At 49.2% G+C, this 26,300-nt stretch overlaps 1 protein-coding gene across 1 annotated transcript in view; it reads right to left on the bottom strand.

Moving 5' to 3' along the window:
* ADARB2 (adenosine deaminase RNA specific B2 (inactive)) overlaps positions 1-26,300 on the bottom strand; it is a 361,537-nt gene that overhangs the window by 296,240 nt on the left and 38,997 nt on the right. The gene's annotated exons all lie outside the window — the stretch shown is intronic.

Raw genomic sequence — 26,300 nt, 5'->3', positions numbered from 1 at the left:
AGACGGGCGCGAGCCGCGGCTAAAAGTGTGGACCCCAGAGCGGGCATGAGACGCTAAGGCTGCTGCTGCCGCCACCAAGCCTGTGTGCGAGCACAGGTCACTATCCACACCCCGCTTCCGGGGAGCCTGTGCAGCCCGCCACTGCCATGGTCCCGGGATCCAGGGACAACTCCCCCAGGAGAACGCACGGCGCGCCTCAGGCTGGTGCAACGTCACGCCGGCCTCTGCCACCACAGGCCCGCCCCGCACCCGTACCCCTCCCTCCCCCCGGCCTCACTAAGCCAGAGCCCCCAAATCAGCTGCTCCTTTAACCCATCCTGTCTGAGCGAAGAACAGACGCCCTCAGGTGACCTACACGCAGAGGCGGGGCCAAATCCAAAGCTGAGCCCCGGGAGCTGTGAGAACAGAGAAGAGAACGGGAAATCTCTCCCAGCAGCCTCAGAAGCAGCGGATTAAAGCTCCACAATCAACTTGATGTACCCTGCATCTGTGGAATACATGAATAGACAACGAATCATCCCAAACTGAGGAGGTGGACTTTGAGAGCAAGATTTATGATTTTTTTCCGCTTTTCCTCTTTTTGTGAGTGTGTATGTGTATGCTTCTGTGTGAGATTATGTCTGTATAGCTTTGCTTCCACCAATTGTCCTAGGGCTCTATCCGTCCGTTTTTTTTTTTCTTTTTAAAAAATTTTTTTTAAATAATTATTTTTTATTTTAATAACTTTATTTTATCTTACTTTATTTTATTTTATCTTCTTTCTTTCTTTCTTTCGTTCCCTCCTCCCTCCCTTCTTCCTTCCTCTTTCTTTCTTCCTTTCTTTCTTTCTTTCTACTTTTTCTCCCTTTTATTCTGAGCCATGTGGACGAAACACTCTTGGTGATGCAGCCAGGAGTCAGTGCTGTGCCTCTGAGGTGGGAAAGCCAACTTCAGGACACTGGTCCATAAGAGACCTCTCAGCTCCACATAATATCAAATGGCGAAAATCTCCCACAGATCTCCATCTCAACACCAACACCCAGCTTCACTCAACGACCAGCAAGCTACAGTGCTGGACACCCTATGCCAAACAACTAGCAAGACAGGAACACAACCCCACCCATTAGCAGAGAGTCTGCCTAAAATCATAAGTCCACAGACACCCCAAAACACACCACCAGACGTGGACCTGCCCACCAGAAAGACAAGATCCGGCCCCATCCACCAGAACACAGGCATTAGTTCCCTCCACCAGGAAGCCTACACAACCCACTGAACCAACTTTAGCCACTGGGGACAGACACCAAAAACAACGGGAACTACGACCCTGCAGCCTACAAAAAGGAGACCCCAAACACAGTAAGATAAGCAAAATGAGAAGACAGAAAAACACAGAGCAGATGAAGGAGCAAGATAAAAACCCACCAGACCTAACAAATGAAGAGGAAATAGGAAGTCTACCTGAAAAAGAATTCAGAATAATGATAGTAAAGATGATCCAAAATCTTGGAGCGAGAATAGACAAAATGGAAGAAACATTTAACAAGGACCTAGAAGAACTGAAGATGAAAGAAGTAACAATGAACAACACAATAAATGAAATTAAAAGTACTCTAGAAGGGATCAATAGCAGAATAACTGAGGCAGAAGAATAGATAAGTGACCTGGAAGATAAAATAGTGGAAATAACTACTGCAGAGCAGAATAAAGAAAAAAGAATGAAAAGAACTGAGGACAGTCTCAGAGACCTCTGGGACAATATTAAACACACCAACATTCGAATTATAGGGGTTCCAGAAGAAGAAGAGAAAAAGAAAGGGACTGAGAAAATATTTGAAGAGATTATAGTTGAAAACTTCCCTAAGATGGGAAAGGAAATAGTTAATCGAGTCCAGGAAGCACAGAGAGTCCCATACAGGATAAATCCAAGAAGAAATACGCCAAGACACATATTAATCAAACTGTCAAAAATTAAATACAAAGAAAACATACTAAAAGCAGCAAGGGAAAAACAACAAATAACACACAAGGGAATCCCCATAAGGTTAACAGCTGATCTTTCAGCAGAAACTCTGCAAGCCAGAAGGGACTGGCAGGACATATTTAAAGTGATGAAGGAGAAAAACCTGCAACCAAGATTACTCTACCCAGCAAGGATCTCGTTCAGATTTGATGGAGAAATTAAAACCTTTACAGACAAGCAAAAGCTGAGAGAGTTCAGCACCACCAAACCAGCTTTACAACAAATGCTAAAGGAACTTCTCTAGGCAAGAAACACATGAGAAGGAACTTTTAAGAAAGGAAAAAATTAAGAAAATGGGAATAGGAACATACATATCGATAATTACCTTAAATGTAAATGGACTAAATGCTCCCACCAAAAGACACAGATTGGCTGAATGGATACAAAAACAAGACCCATATATATGCTGTCTACAAGAGACCCACTTCAGACCTAGAGACACATACAGACTGAAAGTGAAGGGATGGAAAAAGATATTCCTTGCAAATGGAAACCAAAATAAAGCTGGAATAGCAATTCTCATATCAGACAAAATAGACTTTAAAATAAAGACTATTAGAAGAGACAAAGAAGGACACTACATAATGATCAAGGGATCGATCCAAGAAGAAGATATAACAATTGTAAATATTTATGCACCCTACATAGGAGCACCTCAGTACATAAGGCAAATACTAACAGCCATAAAAGGGGAAATCGACAGTAACACATTCATAGTAGGGGACTTTAACACCCCACTTTCACCAATGGACAGATCATCCAAAATGAAAATATAAATAAGGAAACACAAGCTTTAAATGATACATTAAACAAGATGGACTTAATTGATATTTATAGGACATTCCATCCAAAGACAACAGAATACATATTTTCTCAAGTGCTCATGGAACATTCTCCAGGATAGATCATATCTTGGGTCACAAATCAAGCCTTGGTAAATTTAAGAAAATTGAAATCATATCAAGTATCTTTTCCCACCACAACGCTATGAGACTAGATATCAATTACAGGAAAAGATCTGTAAAAATACAAACACATGGAGGCTAAACAATACACTACTTAATAACGAAGTGATCACTGAAGAAATCAAAAAGGAAATAATAAAATACCTAGAAACAAATGACAATGGAGACACGATGACCCAAAACCTATGGGATGCAGCAAAAGCAGTTCTAAGAGGGAAGTTTATAGCAATACAGTCCTACCTTAAGAAACAGGAAACATCTCGAATAAACAACCTAACTTTGCACCTAAAGCAATTAGAGAAAGAAGAACAAAAAAAACAGTCAAAATGGCCATCATCAAAAAATCTAGAAACAATAAATGCTGAAGAGGGTGTGGAGAAAAGGGAACACTCTTGCACTGCTGGTGGGAATGTGAATTGGTACAGCCACTATGGAGAACAGTATGGAGGTTCCTTAAAAAACTACAAATAGAACTACCATATGACCCAGCAATCCCACTACTGGGCATATACCCTGAGAAAACCATAATTCAAAAACAGTCATGTACCAAAATGTTCATTGCAGCTCTATTTACAATAGCCCGGAGATGGAAACAACCTAAGTGTCCATCATCGGATGAATGGATAAAGAAGATGTGGCACATATATACAATGGAATATTACTCAGCCATAAAAAGAAACGAAATTGAGCTATTTGTAATGAGGTGGGTGGACCTAGAGTCTTTCATACAGAGTGAATTAAGTCAGAAAGAGAAAGACAAATACTGTATGCAACACATATATATGGAATTTAAGAAAAAAAATGTCATGAAGAACCTAGGGGTAAGACAGGAGTAAAGACACAGGCCTACTAGAGAATGGACTTGAGGATATGGGGAGGGGGAAGGGTAAGCTGTGACAAAGTGAGAGAGTGGCATGGACATATATACACTACCAAACGTAAAATAGATAGGTAGTGGGAAGCAGCCGCATAGCACAGGGAGATAAGCTCGGTTCTTTGTGACCACCTAGAGGGGTGGGATAGGGAGGGTGGGAGGGAGGGAGACGCAAGAGGGAAGAGATATGGGAACATATGTATATGTATAACTGATTCACTTTGTTATAAATCAGAAACTAACACACCATTGTAAAGCAATTATACTCCAATAAAGATGTAAAAACAAAAAAAAAGACCAGGATGGGTGGCAGGAGGGGACCGCGGATGGCGGGAGGGCCAGGGGACGGGCTCCCTCCAGGGGCGTCCGTCGGCTGTCTGCTCCATCTGACCGCCTCGTCCTGAGAGGGACCCCCTAGAACAACTGGGGGTTGGTTTCCAAACAAACACGAGGTGCAGCCTGAAGAGCAGGCGCCTGTTAGCGCCCCTTCCTGCACCGACGGGATGGGTGTGGCAGGGGACAGTGGACGGGCTGGTTTGTGGGGATCACCGGGCCATTCAGAAGTGAGCGCTTCACCGTGAGCGTCCGACACCTCTGCAGTGCACATTTAATTATAACGAATTCACTATCGATTAGCCATTTGTGCTCAGGAAACCACAGCAAGAATGCCCTGCTTGTTTAACCATCAAAACAGAGGAGCACTGAAATCTTCTGTATTTTCAAATACTCCGTCCTCTGGGTGAAAGATCGGCATTTTGACCGATTCTAGAGCAGATGTGGAAAACAAGACTAGTGAAATTAAAGAAGAGTGAAAGCTGGAGGACGCATTTTTAATCTTTTGCTCCCCCAGGCGTGGCCGACCGGAGCAGGGAATTCACGCTGGTCAGTGCCCGGGTGACTCGTCCTGTCCTGAATGTTGTAGGCAGCATCTCCGCTCTAAGTTGTCCTGTGGGTGTCGAATGACCTCTCCGGGGAGGGAAGAGACCTGTTTTTCATGTTTACATTACATACGAGCTTATGAATTAGTGGGTTTCAGGAACACTTGTTGTGAGGTGAGAAATCTACTGCCTCCCATAAAATAAAGCACAGATTTACTTTTTCAGATAACTGTAATGAGCCCACGCAAAAGTAAAGTCTGTAGAAAATTTTAAGCATTTTTATTAATATATTTCTGGGATGTTTTACTCACTGCCCGCCCTTCGAAGGAGAATACACATAGTGATTCAGCCTTTTTTAAGGCAAGTGATCACCCATATGGGTACCAATATCTTGGAAAGTCATTTTAAAATAATTTCCTTTGGGTTAATGGAGTGTTCAGGACAATCTATGCTTATCTGAGGGTCCCAGACGGTCAGTCTCAGACCCTGGGGTTCTGCAGACATCACTCTCAGCTCACCTCCTGCCTGCCCTCCATGGATCCAGAGAGAGACAGAGAGAGAGAGGGAGAGAGAGAAACAGAGCAAGCTCAATTGTACAAAACTGTTTCCCTATATTATAAATACTTGGCTTTGTGAATGGCCTTTACACCTGATATTGGGACCCTAAGATCTGGACTGGACAGTACCGTATGTGGGATGAGTGTAGAATTTTACTGGAACTAAATTCCTTTAGGCAAATATGCTCTCTGGTATCAAGTTAACTGTGATAATTATAACTAGTAATTTTAAAGTAATGCACTTGTCATATGGGGTATTATTATGCTTGGGGCTCAGCTCTCCTTTGGCCCAGGGACACTGGGGTTTCTCCCACATGGAAGCATCAGGTCAGGCAGAGAAAAGCAAAGCCAACCTGCTACAAGCAAGATGCTGTAGGAGAAAGAATTTAGAAACCCCGTGCCCGTGAAGCAGTGCTTTCTATCCAATCTGCTTTGAGCGAAGGTGCAAGTGAAGCTGGGGTCTTACGGGGCAGCTCCATGCCCCACGCCCCACGCGTGATATTCTCCAGCCCGTGCGCCGTGTAAAGTGTCGGCGAGAGATCCAAAGGGGTCTCCAGGTGGCATGTCTCTTCAGATCTAGACTTTCAAGGAAACATGAAGGCAGTGAAACCCTATTAATCAGACTCCGACAGTGTCTCTCAGCCTCCATAAATCGTTTCTGGTGGCACTGCTGATTCTAATTAATGGCGCATTCATTGCTAATAGGCAGTAAGACTGAGCCGTGGGAAAGGAAAGCAAGAATAACTCATGGAATTTGAAAATTTCATATTCTTTTGTGCTTAAAATTTCCTTCCTCCTTTAAAAATCACAATAGAAGCAACACTTTCACTTCACCTTACTGAGAATTCTCAAGGAATTCCAGCTCTTCAGCTCCTGGCTTCTCCCGTCTCCTAGAAAACTACAACGTCCAGGGCATACAGCTCCTTTCTCTAAAGTCTGTTGAGGGGCCCGACAGCAGGTGACGTCTCCTCGGCTGGAAGTGGTCACCCAGTGACAGATCTCAGAAGACTTCCGAGGATGTAGTGCACTATATCCTTGACGCTGAGTGGAATATTCAGCATTCCAGAATCAGAGCGCAGTCAGGAAAGCTCCCTTTGGTTGGAAGATACTGATGGAAAGACAGAGAAGCTGGGAGTTCCCAGGGGGCCCAGAGGTGCAACCCGTCCCCCGCACTCTGTCTCTCTGTCTCCGTCTCTCTCTCCGTGTCTCTCTCTGGCTCTGACAGTTCAACACAGCACACAGTGGTGACGAGGGTCCTAGGACTGACATGGACTCTTCTGTACTGGGTACCCTGGCCTTCAGCTCATCACGGAGCAACCACTGTTCCATGTTCAGCGTAGTCTTTGTACTGTTATCTTGTGAAATCACACTGAATTGCCACTTTTCTGTCCAAAGCGCCGTGATACCAACCAAATGGGGAGAAAAGGTTTTTCTGAGATTGATTTTTTTCCAGACACCACGGTTTTGTTCAATTGAAGTCACTCGAGTTGTGGTTAACATAAACACTATGGAGAGTAGGACATGTCAAATTAGCAGCTTTGCAAATCTCCTGTTAATTGTCAGCCTAATTAAAAAATTGCTAATTATAATGTTTATAACTTCAAATAACTGCTCAGCTATAAAGTACGGCCTGTCAGGTGTAAACAGGCGACTGGAGGGAAAAAATCAATCGACATCTGTTAATTTATCAGCGCAGCACAGCGCACTGAAGCACAGATCGCCTATTGCACTGTAAATCTGCATTGCGATAAAAAGATCAATTCATTCAACACCTGCTTAATAAATGATAATGGCCATTGTCACTGGCTAGTCTCAGGGTGTCCCTGCTTATCAAATCCCATCGTGTCTAGAGTGAAAGGCAAGAGCCAGCACTCAGGACAGATCTGCTGGAGGAGAAGCCTTCGACAGAGAGCTGGACCCGTTCATCAGGGAGCAGAGGCCCCTGCAACTCGGCTAAAGAAAAACATTTAACACCCGGTGCTACGCAAAATTAAAAAGAAAAGCAGAAACCTGAATGCACACAGACACGCGCATTCAGATGGTAAAAGTGGAAGGTCTCTCTTTTCCAGAAACAATCCTGGAGCCCTGAGGCCCGTCACTTGCTGCCTCTGGTCCGAACTCCCACTTGTCCACAGTGTCACCGCCTGCTAGATCCTGCGGACACAGGAGGTTGGAGGATGCGGCCCTTGGCCTCTATAATCTGTACGACCCCCACTCTGTCCTCTGCAAACTCACCCACTGAAACCAGATCTGCAACTGCTCAGGGCCCGGCCCTGCACTGGGTCATATTCTCACTTCACATGGGTGCCAGGGTCTCGAGACCTTCCGAGGGTGGGGCCCTCCTTCTCTGACCCTAACCCTGGTCCCTGGTGCCCCGTCACGACGCTCTCACTCCCACCCACTTCCTGGCCTTCCCACAGCACACTCAGAGTGTCCACTGTTTCCCGGAGGCGAAGTCCTGTCCTCACATGGTGCACAGCCTGGAGGGACGACACACAGATCTACGTGTGACGGGCATGGCAGCAAAGCCCTCCTGACAAGCTCTTCCTGGGCTCGATGCCGCGACCCCAGACAGGGCTGCTGTCTCAGGACAGCTTTTCCCCAAGGTTCCCGGATCCATCATTTGGATCCAATTTACCGGATGAGAGCGTTCAGGGAATGGCAGACCCCGAGGAGGGAACCCAGCAGCCCCATCCCCCAGCCAGGCTGCCTGGCTTCCTGATCTCGGCACTTTTGCTTTGAACTTGGGATCCTGGTATAGCTGCGTCTCACCGGCCCACCCAGGTCCCCCCTCGGTCAGTGTGGCACCTCCCCTCCGGCTCCCCAGCTGCGCTATAGAGCAGGTGGATTTCCAGTGTTCACAGATGGCCTAGGTCCTGGGGGCTGTCCCCTCCTTCCTGGCCCTAAGATCCTCTCAGCTCATCTCCCCAGGTCTGGATCATCTGGGCCCAATCTACCACCTGTAACAGCAAAGCAGAGAACCTTCTCCCACAGAAGCAGAGAGATGCACGCTACAGGGGTCACAGGGTCATGAGAAGGGGTTCATCCCCAACCTCTGCGAGCAAAGACTGCCCCCTCCCACTGACAGCCTGGGATGGGGCTCAGTCCTACAGCCTCAAGGAGCTGAATTCAGCCACAGACCCGTGAGCCGGGAAGGGGACGGAGGCCCAGAGCCCATCTCACTGAGCCGGACGTCTGACCATGGACCCAGGAGGTGATGAATGGCTTGTTTAAAGCTGCTAAGTGGTGGTAGTTTCACCACAGCTGTAGAAACTAAAACAAGTCAATTTCTTGTTCAAGAAGCTGTCAAATCTGGGTGGCAGCTCCTCACGGTGAGTTGAGCTGTGTGGTCACCTATGGCCCCTTGAAATCCATTGCTTCCAGCTGGTCAAGGAAGAAAGAAAATTCTTCTGAAGACCCCGACCTGGAGGGGCTTCACATCATTCTGCTCGTTTTCCACCCATGAGTAGCCACACGACCACGGGGATTCCCGGGGCTGGAACTGGGTCCGGGCCGCACAGCCCCCTCCCAGCAGAAACTCCGTTTGGAAGGATACAATGCTTTTCTCAATGGGCGGACAGCTGCCTTTGCCCTCGCCGGGCATAGAGGTGTCCTGGCTGTCGGCTGGGTGGGTTTTTTGTTCAGGTAAGGACAGCGTCAGCAGGACCCCGGCGATGACCTGGGAATTGCTGATCCAGTTGGACGGAGTGGCCCATGATGCACGAGGAACAGTCAGCATCTCTGCCTCAGGAAGTACTGGGGCAGAGCTGAGCTTACGTCCATGTAGTGCGCACACGATTAGTTGTATGTTCAATTTAACACTGGAGCAATTCAGTTAATAAATTATTATAGTGGGCAATCAGACATTTTTAAATCCATAGGCTATCTTTAGAGCAGCCAGCTTAGGTTTAAGGAAAAACTGAGCAGGAAAAACAGACAGTTCCTGTATGCTCCCTCTCCCCTCCCACACGCTTTCCCCCATTATTTACATCTTGTCGGTGTGCCAATGGATGAAGCGATATTGATGCATTATTATCAACTAAATATACATTTGGGCTCACTCTTCGTGTTACACAGTCTCCTGGGATCTGATAAATACACGTCTGCTATGAGAGTACCATCCAAAGTATTCTCACTCCCCTAAAAATCCTCTGTGCTTTATTAAGCCCTCTCCAGCCCCAGCCCCTGGCAACCACTGATCTGTTCGCTGTCTCCATAGTTTCGCCAGGCTGTCATGTAACTGGAATCACACAGTAGGCAGCTTTCTCACTTAGTAACGTGCATTTAAACTTCCTCTATGTCCTTCATGGCTTGATGGCTCATTTCTTTTTAGCACTGAAAAACATTCCATTGTCTGGATGGACAACAGTTTATTTATCCACCACCTACTGAAGGACATCTCGACTGCCTCCCAGTTTTGGCAGTTATGTTTATGCTATAAACATGTGCACGCAGGTTTTTGTATGGATACATTTTCAGCTCATTTGGGTAAATATCAAAGAGTGCAATTGCTGGATCATATGGTAAGAGTATGTTTAGCTTCGTAAGAAACCACAAAATTGTCTTCCTAAGTGGCTGCACCATTTTGCATCCCACCAGCCAGGAATGAGAGTCCCTGTTGCTCCACATCCTTCAAAGACCCAGGTTAAGCACGTGCACACAGCTGATCTCAGGGCTTCCCTATAAGAGGGCTCACGCTCAGAGAACTGCGTTTACTAATGAATTTCAATCAGTTACTAAAAGTGGTCACTGTCTATTCAGTGCCTGCCTTGTGCGGGGCATTTCCATAGCCATCACCTCTTTTAGTCATCTCAGTGGGTCATTGGGCAATACCTTCTATGCTCTGTCCTTTGCTGATAAGAAACTGAAGACTGGGGAGGCCACAGAACTTTACAAAGATCACAACCAACAAGCAGTGGTGGGAAGCTGAGACTCAGGTTTGCTGACTCTGGAGCCCGGGCTCTTCCCGCCCAGACGATCTCTCCACCCACATCAGCATTACAAACACGCCCATAAATGCCTCTGCATCACTGTCCAGGGCAGTGCTGTGCCCAACTGGGCTGTGCAGGCTTAACTGCTTAGAATGAGATGGGAGAAGCAAGGGAGAAAAAAAGAAGACAATAGATACGCTTGGGAGGGCACAGAGCCAAAGGGAAAGCAGTCATGGAACCCAAGGTTCATTGAGTGCCTCGATGGGCACCATGGGAGAAGCCCCGGCGTTTTGTCATGAAAAGCCCTAGAGGTGCCAGAACTCATATTAAGAGCTCCCTGTCTTCCACAGGAAGCAGTGGAATCATAATTTAAAAAGGAAAAGCTTAGGTTGTTGTAACTACTGCTTGAGCATCTCTAATCTTGGTGATTTCCCCTGGCTCCTCCCTCATTGCCCCAGATCTTTCCTTAATATTTAAAACTCTGCATAAGGGTACACATAAAAGCTTCACAGCTGTTTCCAGCTACTTCACAAAGCGCACGGAGGGAAGTATTGTGCAGGGGCCGCACCTGATCACTGTGGGGATGGGGCAGCGAAGCAGCATGAGGCTTGGATGTGGGGCTCCCGGGGCAGGGGAACACTGCAGAGCCCCCTGCCCTGTTGGAGCTGGAGCAGACCTCCAGGAGTCACCCTCACACGAGCCACCTGAGGCTGCGTGGCACGGCCAGCCCCTCCACGGAGAGTGGCTGGGTCCAAGCCACCCCCAGCCCCCTGAACACCCCATGCCACGTGACCATATCATGATGGAGGAAAGCGTCAGCAGCCTCAGAACAGCACAGATGAACTGAACTCCTTGGTGCTGAGGAAACCCGGGGCAGAAGCATGTGGAGTGATGAGAGGGGCAGGGCAGGATGGAGGGGCCTTCTTCGGGGAAGGTCCCCCAAGAGGTGACTGTTGTGTGTGGCTCTGCTTCCCAAAGAGAAAGGGAAGCATCAGACCAGCAGCACTGACGCTCGGGGCTTCTCAGATTGGCAGAATCCCGGGCCTGACCCAGACCCCAGACCCAGACTCAGAGAGGGGAGAGGACGAGAACAACTCAGGACAGAACAAAAGCGGATGTCAAGTTACAGGCGTCACACCTGTGTCACACAGGAGGAGGGACACACCGCATCCCAGATGATCGAGGTGGTGGGGTGAGGCGCTTCCTGGGAGGGATGACCCCAGGCAGGCCATGTCCAGGGTGAGTTCTGGGCCAATGGACAGTTGGGGGGACCAGCTGAAACCCTGGAACAGAAGAGTGATGGCTTAGGTTCCCCGATGTGCAGAGGGGGCCACACACCATCATCCTCCCGATATGCTTGGGGTCTCCCTACCTGTCCCGTCTTTCTTGGGAAACAGTCTCAACAACACCCAGTTTTCTGACGTTCATTCCAAATCTGCTCTTTAGCTTGCTGTTCTGCAAAGACGCCGGAGCACTGGAAGTGTATGAATCCACGGCAGACAGGTTCTATCAGTAAATGTCAACCGTTCTGATGGAATATCTCAAGCCTCTGAGACTCAGAGACAGTCAAGCTTTGCTAAGACCCATTTGCTCAAGGCTCACATGGGTATTTTCGGCAAAGATGTGTGAGCTTTACACACCTTCAGAATTTCTGTGGACTCTGAAAAGACCCCTAATGCACTCTACTAAAAACATAGGGTTTGGGTTTTTTTTTCAATTATTATTATAGAATTAACATCTGTACTAGCAGTTGAATTCAGGAAGTGCTATTGCATTTACAGGAGGTACATTTGTGTGAAAAACTATTTGCTTAGATTGTCCCAAACAGAGTTTAATTTGTGATCTTGTCTCATTGGAAAGTTCAGGACGATGACATTAAATTAAATGTCACATGATAATTAGTCAGGTGCTGTGAGCTCAGACCTAAGATCTATCTGACTCTCTCTCTCTCTTTCTTTAGGTAATCAGGGCTGAAGCACATGTTTTATGAGGGTTATAAAACATGTGAACATTTCATTTAGCTATCTTTTAAGGACTATACAGACATTCAAATTTGGTATGTTTAAGTAGAACTCATATATCATACAGGGTAAGTAAAACTGAACGCCAAATTACAAATGGGATTCTTTGTAAACATCTTAGCTAATAAAAAGGTTTTCACTTTGTAGATAATGCTGGAGATAGTCCCAGGAAAATAAATCATGCATTTATAAACAGCGAGTACTTAAAAGAAGCCAACTAAGCAATTTTCCGATCTCCACTGGAACTAAGGGATCCTTGTTTTCACAGCTGAATATTCAAAGAGTTGTTTACCATAATTGGAAGATACTTGACAGTTTAAGTAGCCCGCATTTAGCAGGCTTCAAAATAGGTCCTAAATTATTTGTTGCAAGCCCTTTAGATAAACAAGGGAGAGAGCTGCTCAATTGTCTTCAAAAGCTACCAATTAGAGGCACTGGGCTATCCCAAGTGACTTCTGATGTAACGATAGAATTCTGAGTGCCATTTGTATCCTCTTCTTGAACTTCACAAGAGCCATCTTTCCAGCTTAATAACCTTTCATAAAAACAATCCTAAAACTCTCAACAGACAACCGGAAGCCGCACAGTGGACTGGGGCCTCCCCTGTGGCCGTGGGCAGTGTGCTGGACTCGTGAGGGACAAGGTTCCCTTGTCCACACTTGGCTCCAGCTCCTCAGGGCCCCTTCAGGACAAGGTCTTGTCCTGCCAAGCCTGCCCAGTTTTACCAAGAAGCCCGCTGAGCCAGTTTATAGAGAATCCCCCACCCGCCGTGAAAGCCCCCCTTCCCACCGTCCGGTCCTACTGGGGTGAGTTCACCTCTCTCTCCGTTGCGATGGTCCTGAAGGCTTAAGCCTTTGCTGCCTGTTTAGCTGGCCAGGTGTGATTTCCTTTCACACTTAAAACACTAGCTTTTAGAATTCAGCTGCACGATGATGACTTAGTTTATCCTGAATGAGGCATTAAGAACATCAAAATAAACTTGTCAGTTCAATGGAAAGCCCCTCATATACACATCTGGAGACAAGTTACCTATATTTTAGGTAGACATTGAAAAGTCTTGGATTATTGGTTTCCGGACTCTCAGTACATTCAAATTTGCTGATTAGAAGCAGCAGAGACTACAAGGCACATTAATAGTAGGGAAATGGGTCGATTCATTATTTACAGTTGAAAAAAGTTACAGAAAGCATAGGAAAAGCCAGGATGAGAAGTCAGATAACAAACTGCAATTTGGGCCACACAACGGAGAGACAAAGATCATAAACTTTAAGAGGTTCAGTGTCTGTGGTCCTGCGGCATCTTCTGAGAGCTGATTTTTCAAGGATGAACCTTGGACTCTCTAAGAAAAGATTGATTTATGTCTCTGATACTTTTTCATGTGGGTAAAAGACATTTTAATCTCTTAAATTTTTTAAAGTCAGAAGATGTCTCCCATTTTGCTGTTTACAGAGGGGAGCTCTGATGTAGCAGGACGGTTCTGTTATGTTCAGGAAGACGCATCTCTGAGAGGTCCTGGCAGCCCAGGTCTGGTGCGTGTGACGGGACTGTAGCGGGTGGTGGCAGGGGAGTACCACCCCCATGCCATGGCTCTGGAGTGCAGGCAGGAGGAACTGGGACAGGAAGAGGGGTCCTCTGCCCCCAGATCCAGCTGTGCGGTCCCGGCAACACAGTGAGGAAGGAACGTGAGGCAGCAGGACTGTCTCAGGAGGCGATGGGGGGCTGGGCGTGACCCTCCCAGGACCTGATGGACAAGAGGCCCCACACTTGGGGTTCTGTCTCCCCTCCGACCGCGTTCTAAGTCCGGGTGGGCCTCGCAACCATGGAAGCACCTGCCTGCTGTGCCCACCTCTCACTTTGTTCTGGGGTCCTGCTTCTTTGCTGTCTTGGTGTCAGTCTGGAGGGCAATGGATCCTGAGCCAGGTTCCGGGGTGAGGGGGCAAGTCCAGGCCTGCCTCCAGTCCTCCACCGGCAGGGGCGGAGATGGATCCTGAATGCTGCACCACAGTTGGGCCCTCGTATTCTGGGTCTAGATGAGACCAGCCAGCTCCAGAGAGGAAGCTTCCAGAGCGACCATCCTCCACGGGTCAGAGGTCTGCTCGGTGTGGTGGGTCAGCCCCTCTATGACTTACAAGCCAGCTTCCTCTTTGGGTCCCTAGACAACTCTTCATCCCATGAGGGGCCATGCGGAGGCCCAGGGAGGCCCTCTGGGTGGTCGCCACATGCGTCCTTGGAGAGGATTCCAGTAGGGAAAGGGGTCCCGCTCCCAAGGCCGAGGACTTGCTAAGGCAGGCTGCCTGGAGGCCTCCGTCACCCGCCCCCTCATGCAGAGGGGGCACACACGGGGCACACACAGTCCACAGACGCACAGACAGAAGCAAGGAGCACGGGGTCTGCAGTGTTCAGAGGCTCCGAGTCCAGCACGTCTGTGGGATTCCAGCAGGGATGGTGCAGCCACGGGGAACCCTCAGCCCTAAAGACGCAGAACAGATGGGAAATGTCTCTGTGGTCCAGTCCACATCAAACTTGCTTTTGCTTCTGTTAGCACCCAGTACGTTTGGGTGTCATCCTTGGGTTGGTCACATCGTTTTGGTTAAAACAGTGACATGTGGAAGGTTTTGAATAACTGGTTTTTCATCAAGGCTCCTTTGATAGCACGTGGGCTTTCAGAAGTAACGTAACATTTACTATCTTTCCCAGAGGTTGATCCAGGTCATCAGAGGGCTGAATCTGGCAGGAGATGGATTTGCTTATGCCACATTATTTTTAAAAATTTAACTTCTTTGTCAGTTTGGAAACCAGGAATTTTTAGGTTAAGATTGGGGTCACTGGCATCCCGTGGAAGACCGGAGGGTCTGGTGCCCTGAATCCATGTCGCCCCGCCCCGCTCTGCCGCAGCCCCTCCCATCCTGTCGCCTACACCTGTCCTGGTTCACCCACGTCTGTAATCTGTCCAGTGCCTGGCATGCTTGAGTTGCAGCCCCTGAGGAAGTTCCATGCCTGGGAGACACCCTCCAGGTCCCCAGTGGAGCTGGGATCAGATTTCAGTTTTCCCAAATTGTCCAGTATGTTCTGCTTCCTGACTCTTCCTGTGCGATTCTGTAAGAGAATGACTACAGGCAGGCGATCGGGGTGTCCCTGCAGGAGCCAAGGCAAAAACCCAATTTTCAGACAACGGGAGACAGACATGGGGAGGGCGCGACGTCAGGGCCTCAGATGAACGTGAACCACATTTACGACCCAGCAGCTGAGTGAGTCCGCCACACACCTCAGCCTTTTTCTTATTTTGATTCTTAAATGGAATTTCAAGTTCTTTATATGGGAAGAAGCAGAAAGGTTACACCCAGGTAATGTCACCTTCCTGCCGTGTACCCACATTTCAGAAACGATTTTCACGCCAGCAGATGGTTCTCATGTCTCCCTCTTTCCCCTCTTCTGTGTACTCAGTCTGCCCCGGGTGACAAGGGCCCTGGGAAGACCCACGTTTAGGTCCTGGGGGTCTGTGTCTGTTTCTCTCCCTCCTTAGTACCTTTCATCGCCTGAATCCCACCAGGGACATCACCTCCACTTGCCCTGGGGGAGGGTATAGGTGTGCTCTGGGGTCTTCTTGTTTATGAAGCTGATAGTACTGGTTGAATCCAGCCTGGATGAGTCTGTCATCACACTGGGAACACTGGGATGAACCTCCTACTGCACCTGGCCTGGTCCTCTCACCACACGCAGTGGAAACCTGCCGCCAGGGTCTCGCTGGCCCAGTTGCCCCATCACCGTGCCCTTCCCGGTGTCACTGTCACCTTCACCATAGCCATCAGTGCACCGTCAACCCACATTCTTAGGTACTCACTACAGCCCTTGGCCAGAGGGTACGTTTAGCCTTTTCAGCCGCATTAGCGCCCAGTGGTGCCCTGCAATCAGGGAAGTACAAGAATCTGTGTCCCACTGGAAGGAATGCAGCTCGTCGGCCGAAATATTAATGTTATTTTGTACTACGATGCCAAAGCATGTACGGAAATGCTTGTGTGTTTTCATTCCCTCTCTGCTGCAGAGAGAGGAGTGGTGGTATCTCTAGAACTGTTTCCACTGGACGGGGTCTTGGGCGATGCATCTGCGTTTTCTCCATGTGTGGCACTGGCAGGGTGGGGCGGGCTGGGACAGCACGTGGTGGCCCTTGTCCACGTCCTCTGCTTCTCAGCCCCCCACGTGCACTGCCTTCGCCTCCTGTGAGCCGGCGTTCCCATGGCCTACGTGACACTGGAGCACGTCACCTGGGATCCGGGTGAAGGATGCTGAAGGGGACCGAGTGACCAAGGAGGGCGTCTCAGGCCTCCCTGTGTACCGGCCTCAGGCCTGGACTCTGACATAAGGGCTGAAGCTCCAACTTTGAGGACAGAAGGCTGATTCAGGAGCTGATGCAGCAGGAAGATGGGGCCTTGCTCTGAATGACGTCCCAGAGCCCTCAAGTCTGACCGCGCCCCCCTCACACTTGGATGTGAGCGGGAAACTTCCTTCCTTCCTGTTCACATCACTTCTATCTGGTTCTGTAGCACCCAGTGAGATCGAGCCCAAGTGATACGCAGGCTCTTAAGGAATATTTCTAGAATGAACGGTCTACGATTACACTGACAGCCTGTCTGAGCAGGTAACACAGGAGAATCAGACCCCGCCGGCCAGGAGGGTTTGCCTCTGATGGGACTCGGGTACCCGCGGCCCTGCCTCTCCCTCTGGACTCTGTGCCAGGCCCTCCCTGCCCTCCCGCTGGTGCAGATCCAGCCACGCCCCAGTCTAGTTTTCTTGACAAAATAAGTAAGTTACTGAAGACAAATCATTTTACGAATGAGAAAACTCAGGGCTAGAAACGCAGAGTAATTACTCCAGGAGGTCACTAGGCAGGGAGGGGACCCACTTTTTTTTTTTTTTTTCGGTACGCGGGCCTCTCACTGTTGTGGTCTCTCCCGTTGCGGAGCACAGGCTCTGGACGCGCAGGCCCGGTGGCCATGGCTCACGGGCACAGGCGCTCTGCGGCATGTGGGATTTTCCCGGACCGGGGCACGAACTGGTGTCCCCTGCATCGGCAGGCGGACCCTCAACCACTGCACCGCCAGGGAAGCCCAGGGACCCACGTTTAACCTTGTGCTCCCCTCCCGCCGCTCAGCCCTCGGTGCCGGCTGACCATCCAGAGCTGCTACCAGCTGCGGGGAGGGGGCCGGACCCGCACCGGGACTCCCTGCAGCCGCCACTGCAGCTTCCTGTTGGCAGAGATTTTCCAGGGCTCAGAACCCCCAGCCAGGAGTCCACCCACCAGCAACTTTCAGAGGACTGTAATCTTGGCACTGGAAACCCCCAACTAAATTCTAAAAGCATTAATTCTATTAGAAAAAAAAAGGGAATATTTTTCAGTGAATATGTATCAGATAAAGAACAAGTGATTCGTTGATGTTTTGGCTTAAAAACATACATGTATTTATTTTATATATGTTATATATTTAAATATATATTTATTATATCTAATAAATAAAATATATAAAGTAGATACAGTGAATTGCTACTTACAAAGTATTTAGTTTAAAAAAATATATATATATATTTATAGTGTGTGTATATATATGGCTACTTTGTAAGCAGCAATTCCCTATCAAAATCTGAGACTTAGAACATTCTAAGCGAGGGTTCATAAATTTTTTTCTTAAGGGAAATATCTGTGAAACCAACTCATTGAAACAAGAAAAAGCATGAAATGATGACTATTTCTAAGTAATTTCTTTACATTTTAGCAGCAAAGAAAGGAAGCAGCAAGGTCTCTGGCTGCACAGGCTGCATCAGAGACGCCTGACTCGATAGTAAGATGAGCTGCACAGGGGGAAGGCAGCGTCCACGCCGCAGAGAATATGAACAGAAACGTCGAAACCTGTGCGCCCAGACCTGCTGCCGCTCGCCGAGCTGGCTGTGCAGCAGCGCTCACGGCGTCCCGGCTCTGCGACCAGGGCTGGTATCTTACCTCCCTGGGCCTTCCTTCCCCCGTTTGTAACAGAAAGTCATTAGATGCCTGCCGGGGTGGGGGCCTTGAGCTCTCCCTGAGAGCGGCTGCTAAGCTGAGCCCCTAGATTCGGCCGCAGCATTTGCCTGCTGCCGTGGTCCTGGCCCCCGTGGCTGGGTTTGGGAGGGTTTTAGCGGCGCCCACTTTACAATGGTGGCACCTGTCATCAGGTGGGTTTCACCAAAACGGAGTGGGCTGCAGTGGAAAGTCAGAACCCAAAGCTGCTACAATCTAATGTGAAACTGTGACGTTTGGATTTGGTAAAAGGCCCCCAAATCGTAGCCCAAGCCTCAAGTTATCTGTGCCGAGCGCTTGGCTGCATGTTTTGATCTCCAGTCTGCAGGTGGCTCCGTGACACTGCTCCTGGGCGTGATGGGTCCCTGAGGTCAATCTACTCACTGGTCAAGTCAGGACCAGTGTAAAGGAGACAAAACACAGCCCCAGAGAGTCCAACAGTTAGAACGATCCGGGGAAAGGTGACTTGAACCTTCAAATCCGAAAGGCTCCCCGAAACCGTCTGTGCTATGGTATCCTCGGCATCAGGTGCTGGGTTTGGATTCAGGGACGCGTGGTGACTCCCACTCAGAACCCAGGCCCAGGGCTGGTCACCCTCGTGCTCTGAGCTGCTTCCCCATCTGTAACAGCCAGGACATCGCGACACTAAGTCCAGGGACTGTGCGGCAGTGCGTGATACAAGTCCTTGCACGCTGTAAGCACTCATTAATCGGGAAAGGACCACTGACCCCAGCAACCCATGTCTGCGCTGACAGGCTGCCCCCCACCGCCCTCCCCGAGGAGGGGCATCAAAGGCATAGGCGTCCTGACAACCTTGAGTGGCGGCTCAGGCGCCCAGCGGCTCCCACTTTCCCGCGTTCAGACAGCTTAGTCCCCACAGACGCGAATCAAACACGCCTTCTTGGAGTCTAGTGATCGGCCGATTAGACCCAGGTGTACATCAGGGGATGCCCGGGCACAGGCCAGTGCTGTGTGTCTGGGTGGATTTCTCACTCCCGAAGCCCACCTGGTGCTCAGGGGCCTCTGGGTCACACAGTCGCCATGTGCCGGCACACGGGACACGGATGCCCTTGGGCCACAGCCTTCTCCACCACACGGCCCCCCGCTGGCCTCTCCCACACCCCAGATTCATCCGGTGGCCAGTGCACCAGCTCCCTGGGTCTCCCTGGCGGTCCCAGCTCAGAGGCACTTGTACTTCTATGTAACTTTTTGCTTCCAGGAAACAAGTCTGTTTTTTCACAGACAGCAGGTACCTATGGAGTGGTTATAAATGTGGCTGCCTCTTCCTCCACTTTCTCCTGTAAATGCCTCTGACAAGGGCAGCCAGGAAACCCGGCGGAGGTGACAAGCTGGTGGACGGTGTGAGGATACCCCAGGCCAGGGGGTCTCACGGTCAGTGCTGGTGACCCGGGAGGTGTGACATGAGTCCAGCGGAGGCACAGACCACACAGCTCTTTGTGAAGTGACTGCAGAGGGTGTGGGGATGCCAGCCTCCCTCTCTTCCTCTGCGTCTCCCTTTCTGTCTTCTCTGCAGCCCCTGCAGGCTCAGAGCCTACAGCACACCCCGGGGGTCTCTCCCCTCTGGAATCCCTCCCAAGGGCTCCTGCACGTTCTCAAGTTCACACATATCAAGGTGTGTGTGGGGGGGTCATTTCTTTTTAAGCGGCATCTTCAGCTGTAGGAAAATCCAACTGTGGGCGGCGCTGCTTCCAGCGCCGAGAGTGGGTGTCCGTCTGTCTGTCCTCACCTGCTCCCCGCAGGGTCCCACAGCCCTGGGTGTTCCAGGACTCCAGTTCCCTCCTGGTCTTGTCCGCCCACCCCTCCCCTCCAGCACTGGCCCTGGTCCTGGCCCTACTGAGCCCACGTCCTCTCAGGGCCCCAGTGGGGCTCCCGCTCCTACAGCCGCTGAGCTTGAACACAGCTACCTTCTCCTCATCCTCCCACGAGCATCCGTGAGTCACGATCCGGGTGAGTCTAACAATAGGAAATGGTCGTCCTGTGCTCCATTTCCAGAGAGGCTGCTCCCGGCAGCAAATGTGGGGCACTTGCTGTCTCATCTTCCCAAAGAGAACTCAGGCCTTTGGAAAATGAAAGGTCCTGCGGCTGATCCTGGGAGGCAGGGTGACCGCATGGCCAGGCTGCCTGGGACGGGCCCCGTCTGTGCCTGTAGTTCTGGCGCCAGTGTTAATAGCGGCCTCCTTCGCCATCAAAGGCGTCCTGGTTTGGATGATAAATTACATCAGCCCCTGTTCCGAGGAGGCCTGTGCCGTGTGTCACCCCAGCCAAGGAAGGAGGCTTTATTTCCTTCCCCGTTCTATCACTGCACACATGTCTTTTCAGGCAGAGCTAATTAGAATTTTGCATAAATGGAATTACTGATGAGAGATTTACCCATGTGCTATTATTTTGCCTTGAAATCTGTCCTGACCAAAGTGGCTGATTACAGTTGAGGTGATGGGGTATCACCCAGTGCAGCTCCTGGACCCTTAAACTCTCATCTTGTGTGACCCGGTTAATTGCAGCGTTTTCATCTTAATGCCTCATTATGGCCACTGAGGGGAGAGTTTCAGTTACAATACTTGGCTCACGCTCCACCCTGGCCGCTCTGAATTCCTGATTTTAGAGCCACAGATTGCTCTAGCTCACGTGCAGCACGTAAGTCACACTAAGACTATCTATTATTTAAGAATTGCCTACACGGCTCTATCACCTGGGCTCAGCCCGGAAATCAGACCCAGGAGGGCAGCATTCTCTTTACTCAAATGTCATCACTTTTACTCTCTGCTGGACAGTTCTTTCCCCAGCTTCACTCTTCTCCCACTTTCAGGTATTGGAAGGTGGGAAACCCCTCCGCACCCTTGTCGACCCCCACAGGGGCCGATGAGCACGGGGCTACTTGGCATCCAGTAAACACACCACATTCAGCCCACATGCTGAGCCCAGCTCTGCAGACCCTCCACAGTCGGCCCCGCTCTCTGTTTTCATGAAACTCATTCATCTACGCCTTCTTTCCTGTGCGGAATCCATAAATCCCACAAAGTGGTTGGTGCTGGGTCATTTCCAAAACCCGCGTCTCCGTGCCCTTCTCCCGATTCTGCTTGCTTTTTCTTCATCCCCCTCCTCCCATTTCCATCTCTGCCTATTGAAATCTTAACCAGGGCTGGTCCCGTTTCCCAGCCAGGACTCTTAGGCCATTTCCTTTACACACGCTGTGCCGTGTGTGTGTACCTGCGCTTTCTAAAGCAAGGACAGAGACAGCTGTATTTCCCCACCAGCATTCTGTGCCAAAGGTTCCCCATAAGGCGCACTGAACGAGCGAAGACCTCCCCTCTGTATTAGAGAAAAGCCCACCTTCCACCTATCACCTCCCCCACAGCTCCAGGACCATCGCACTTCCAGAGGAGCAGGCCAGGGTAGAGTGACTAATATGGGTGCTTTGCTAGAGGTAACTCCAAGTGACAAGTGCTTCTGGGTTATACCAGGCAGTGGGCAAGTTTTCAGGATACACAAATATATTTTAAAAATAAAAAACTTTCCTACTCCATGAACTCCACAAGAGGACTGCACCCGTATTGATCATACAAAAATCTTGATTTTTTTTTTGCTAGAAGAACCAGGTATCCCCATGCAAATGGTGATGGCTGTCTATTTACTAGGGGTTATAGGGACCCTTCTGGAATCATGACTTAAAAATGCCATAAGAGAAAGTGGAAAATGTCAGATGTCATGGCATCACCAGACTGGGAAAAATGTGAAGCTCTGGCAGCCCCGTCTCGTGAGAAGGGTGGTCTTCTGATCATCCAGACTTACAAAAATAAATCCCCTGCTTGGCTTTGCTCAGGGAGGAAAAGCCTCCCCCCACACTAGCAATGAAACGAACTTCATGTCCAAGCCCTGCAGACTAGACCCATCTCCCCACCACCCACCGCCCCAGTGCCATCTGTCCTACGCCAAAACACATTCTGCAACTCTTCTTGTTCTTTCCCCAACAACCTGCACGAGAAAATGTCCCGAGAAATCTCATTAAGACGGTCACTACTTCATTTCTCTCTCTTATAGGAAAGTCCAGAACTTAAAAGGCAGAGTAACAGAATTAAAAAAACCACAATAGCCCTTAGACCAGGACTTAGGGCCCAGATTCTAGTCCTCGGTCTGCACCACGATAAATTATCTGTGTCTTTGGGCAAATTGTTTGGCCCCAGGGTCATCGTATCTGCACCTGCAAAATGAGGTGATAGAATCCAGTGGTCCTAAGGTTTCCGCGAGCTTTGCAGTCCTGCAGTTCTCCAGGGAGGTCACCTCTCCCAAGACCCCGTGGCTGGCTCCATGAGGGGCTTCTGTTACCTCAGAAGGCCACCTGCCACCTTCATACCGTGCCTGATAACACTTATCTCATGTTCAGTGCAAGGAACCCCACCCACGGGGCCTGGGGGTGAGGTCTTCCCTGCAAACACCCCTCCCTGCCACCGAACCCCAGGGAGAGGGCAGCAGGTGAGAGCACGTGGGGACATCCCAGGGGCACGGGTTTCCCCAGGATCTTCTCCGGACAGGAGGTGGCGGCACCAAGCTCTCACTTTCCTCTCAACAAAGAAAAGGCTCTGTGCCGTGAGGCACCCTGGTGCTGTGTACAGAGATATATAAATGGATTTCACGGCGCCTTCTCCCAGACCACCTGACTCACGAAGGAAGACTGGGGGCGAGTCAGGTGTGCACAAGTGGATGGTAACCGCGGGAAGAGGGAGAAGCACGGAGGAACACAGCTCGTCCTCTAACCAATGGGCTCACGGCCCCCCTCAGAACAACAAGCTTCGTCATCTCTGCCCAGCACTGTGGGAATTTAAGAGCGTAGGTCTCAGGTTGAGTATTCTTACCACAGTAAAATTAAATTAAATTTAAAAAAAGAGCACGGGGCCTCACAGATGGACAGACGCCAGCACGAAGCTCAGAGCACGCCAGGCGGCAGAGACTCAGCCACGAGAAGAGGGCCAAGGGGCCTGGCTTCCCTTCAGGGTTTCCCCAGAGCCGCTAAGTGACAGTCAGGGAATTTGCCGAATGAGCAGTGACTGAAGGAAGCAGTCCAGCAAGAAATTATTATTTTCAAGAGGAAAGTATACACAGAAGTTGTCACATGAAGGTCTGTCTTAAAAACCAACCAATCACACAAACAAAAACAGTGACCCAAAGCCAAAAAAACCAAAAAACATTCGGTATGAGGTGGTCTAGTCTGGTCACCCCTCCCATCTGGCCTGGAGTTGACGCTCAGGCATGATCTTTGAATACGACACGTCCCCAACCCTAGCCACTTCAGCTGGCTGCTTCTCCGGGTTCAGAACGTGCCTGCCTGACGGGGAGGATGCAGGTGGGACCTCCAAACTCCAGTCGCCAAGGGCATCTCCCAAGGGCTTGAGGGCGTTAGATGTGATTCTGGAAATTAACTTGCATGTGTTGACTAAAATGTAAGGATATTCAGAGCGATGGGCAGTGAAGGAGCCTTGAGGCTGACTGACTTCTCTGCACTCAGAATTACCTTCCAAAGAGAGTGGAGGAAGAGGTCAGTGACGGGCACGTCTCTTTGAAATGTGGGCCCAATAGTTTAGGGTGGAAAAGGACCACGGAACTGGATCTCAGAAGCATTGAATGTTGCCATTAATCGTGGGTTTATCGGAGTGGAAACAGAGGTGATTAACTCTATATACTTAATTTTGTGTGTTTTTCACTAGATCCTAGTTCACAGATGAAGACAGTGGACATTGCTCAGCATCGCATCACGACAGGCAGCCCGAGAATTCCTACGGAGGCACGTCTGCTCCCAAGTACAACTCACTTTTCCACTCTGACTCACGCACCTCTTGGGTCTAAACTAAACTTACTTGTGAGAACGTTAAAGTTGTTTCTCATATGGAGCCCAAACTGACCTGGCTGGTGGCACTCTGGGTTGTGATTCCAGAAGGAAGAAGCAGGACACAAAAGAGGGAAAACGTACCTTGACCCCCACTAATGATATCTAATTTGTTTCCGAAGAAGGGAAAGGAGGGAGCATTCATCTGGACCCAGAGCTTGCCTCCCCACTGGAGCTGAGAGGCCCCAAGCTCCAGGATGCTCCTTGGTGTTGGCTGCAACACGTGGGACCAGCAGGGATCAGAAGCAAGAAGGAGATCGTCTGTTCTCAGATCCACGGATGTTGGGGGAAAAGCTTCACCAGCTTAAAGCACGGAGTCAAGACAGAGCATAACAACACATTTTGATGGGTTAACTTTACACAACTATCATTATTTTGAAATAGAGGAGGAGAGAAAAGAGAGAAAAAGACACCATCCCTAACGAAACTGCAGCGTGGAGGCGAGGACTGGGTTTGGGCGAGCAGAGAAATGCGGGGAGGCGAACAGGGCTGCCGGAGCACATGGGGGCGTTGCAGGGCGGCAGGCGGCTGCTCCCCCGGGAGGGGACCCTGCTCTGACCTAGGCTGTGTTACAGCCATCAGGCAGAGTGAGTTAGGTCTGTGAAGCTCCTCTGTCCACGTGTCAAAATCCCGGAACTCCGTGGGCTGTGCTCAAAACGAGGAGCTGATAATCAAGCATCTCTTTAGGGGGAACAAGAACATGTTAAGACCCTGAAGAGTGTAATTTAATGACGTTAAATAGAGAAGTAAACTTCTCAGTGATTCTTCAAAGCAAAGAGGTCAGATCCCTCTGTGCTGTTCTAAGGTCTTGAATCTAAGAGAATGTCCTTCTGAAATCTATGACAGAAAAATAGGCTTCTTCTCAAGATAGTTTTTGAGAAGAAAGTGAAAAACTGAAGCCATCCTTCTCAGCTACTAAAAGGCTTTTTAAAAAAAGCTTCCGGAAGCTCTAAGAAACCTTAAAAATATTTGCCAGATTCAGAGAAGCAGTAAGTGTAAAGCATTTGTCATAAGATTCAAAGTAGAATTTTGTGCTGAAAAAACATACGTGTGTTCATATGCATATACATATATGTACACGTGTGCGTGTGTGTGTGTGTGCGCGTGTGTGTATCTCAATGGAAAGAGTGAATGGAATATAAGGACAGTTTCCTTAAGACACTTTGGGTGACATCACCAAGAATGAGCTTGAGAACTCAGAACTGATTGCAGAAAGAAAGTTCTACATTTCCTATTTCTCTTGGCCCCATAACTGAAGGTTTATGTATCTGTCCAAATGGGAATAGCTTTTTACCCCTTCTAACCACTCCCGTGGCAAACGTTCCTGATTACTTTATAAACCCTAAGCTGTCGTTTTGTTTTATTTTTAGGTATTAAATGGTGTTGGGACTGGTCAGGTTTTGGCAAACACTAAAGGCTGATTTCTCCAAAAGGTTTTCCAATCTGGGAAGTTCAGACAGAGGTTCTTTGTGAAGGAGCAGCAGAGCTGACCCAGAAAGCAGGTCTCTCTGCATCTCAGTCGGGCTCCTTTCCTGCGCTGACAGGTGGGTGGGGCCGTGAAGACGACAGGGAGAAAATGGCATCAGCCTCGGGACAAAATGCTGCAGTTTACGGACCCAGAATCCTTCTCAACAACACGCATGTACTGAAGAGACCCTAGAATGAAAGAATAGGTTTATCTTAAAGTGCCTAATCCTTGAGAAAATTTAAAATTTTACCTGGAACGAATTTCAATACATTCTCATTTTCTCATAAAACTGAACCCAACCTATAACTCAAAGTGCTTGCTATAGGCTTGTTTTCTATTTTACAATGTGCACTAACCTTCTCACCTCTGTCTACAGCAGGAATTTGGCAGAGGAAAGGGCGGCGACTCAGGAGGAAGATTTGAGTTGTTTAAACTATAAATATCAGCACCTCTTTAATTTTTTTTATAAATTTCTTTATTTCTTTATTATTTTTTGTGTGTAGGGCTTTTGTTGCTAGGCGTGGGCTTGCTCTTGTTGCGGCGAGCGGGGGCTCCTCTTCGTTGTGCTGAGCGGGCTTCTCATTGCAGTGGCTTCTCTTGGAGGTTCTACCTGAGACCATTCTATGTGGTGTGCACACGACAATATTGTGTATTAATTA

This window comes from Delphinus delphis, chromosome 2 (genome assembly GCF_949987515.2).
Source record: "Delphinus delphis chromosome 2, mDelDel1.2, whole genome shotgun sequence".
Classification (NCBI taxonomy): domain Eukaryota; kingdom Metazoa; phylum Chordata; class Mammalia; order Artiodactyla; family Delphinidae; genus Delphinus; species Delphinus delphis.
Note: the sequence above shows the minus strand (reverse complement) of the source record. Positions and strands in the feature narration are given on the sequence as shown.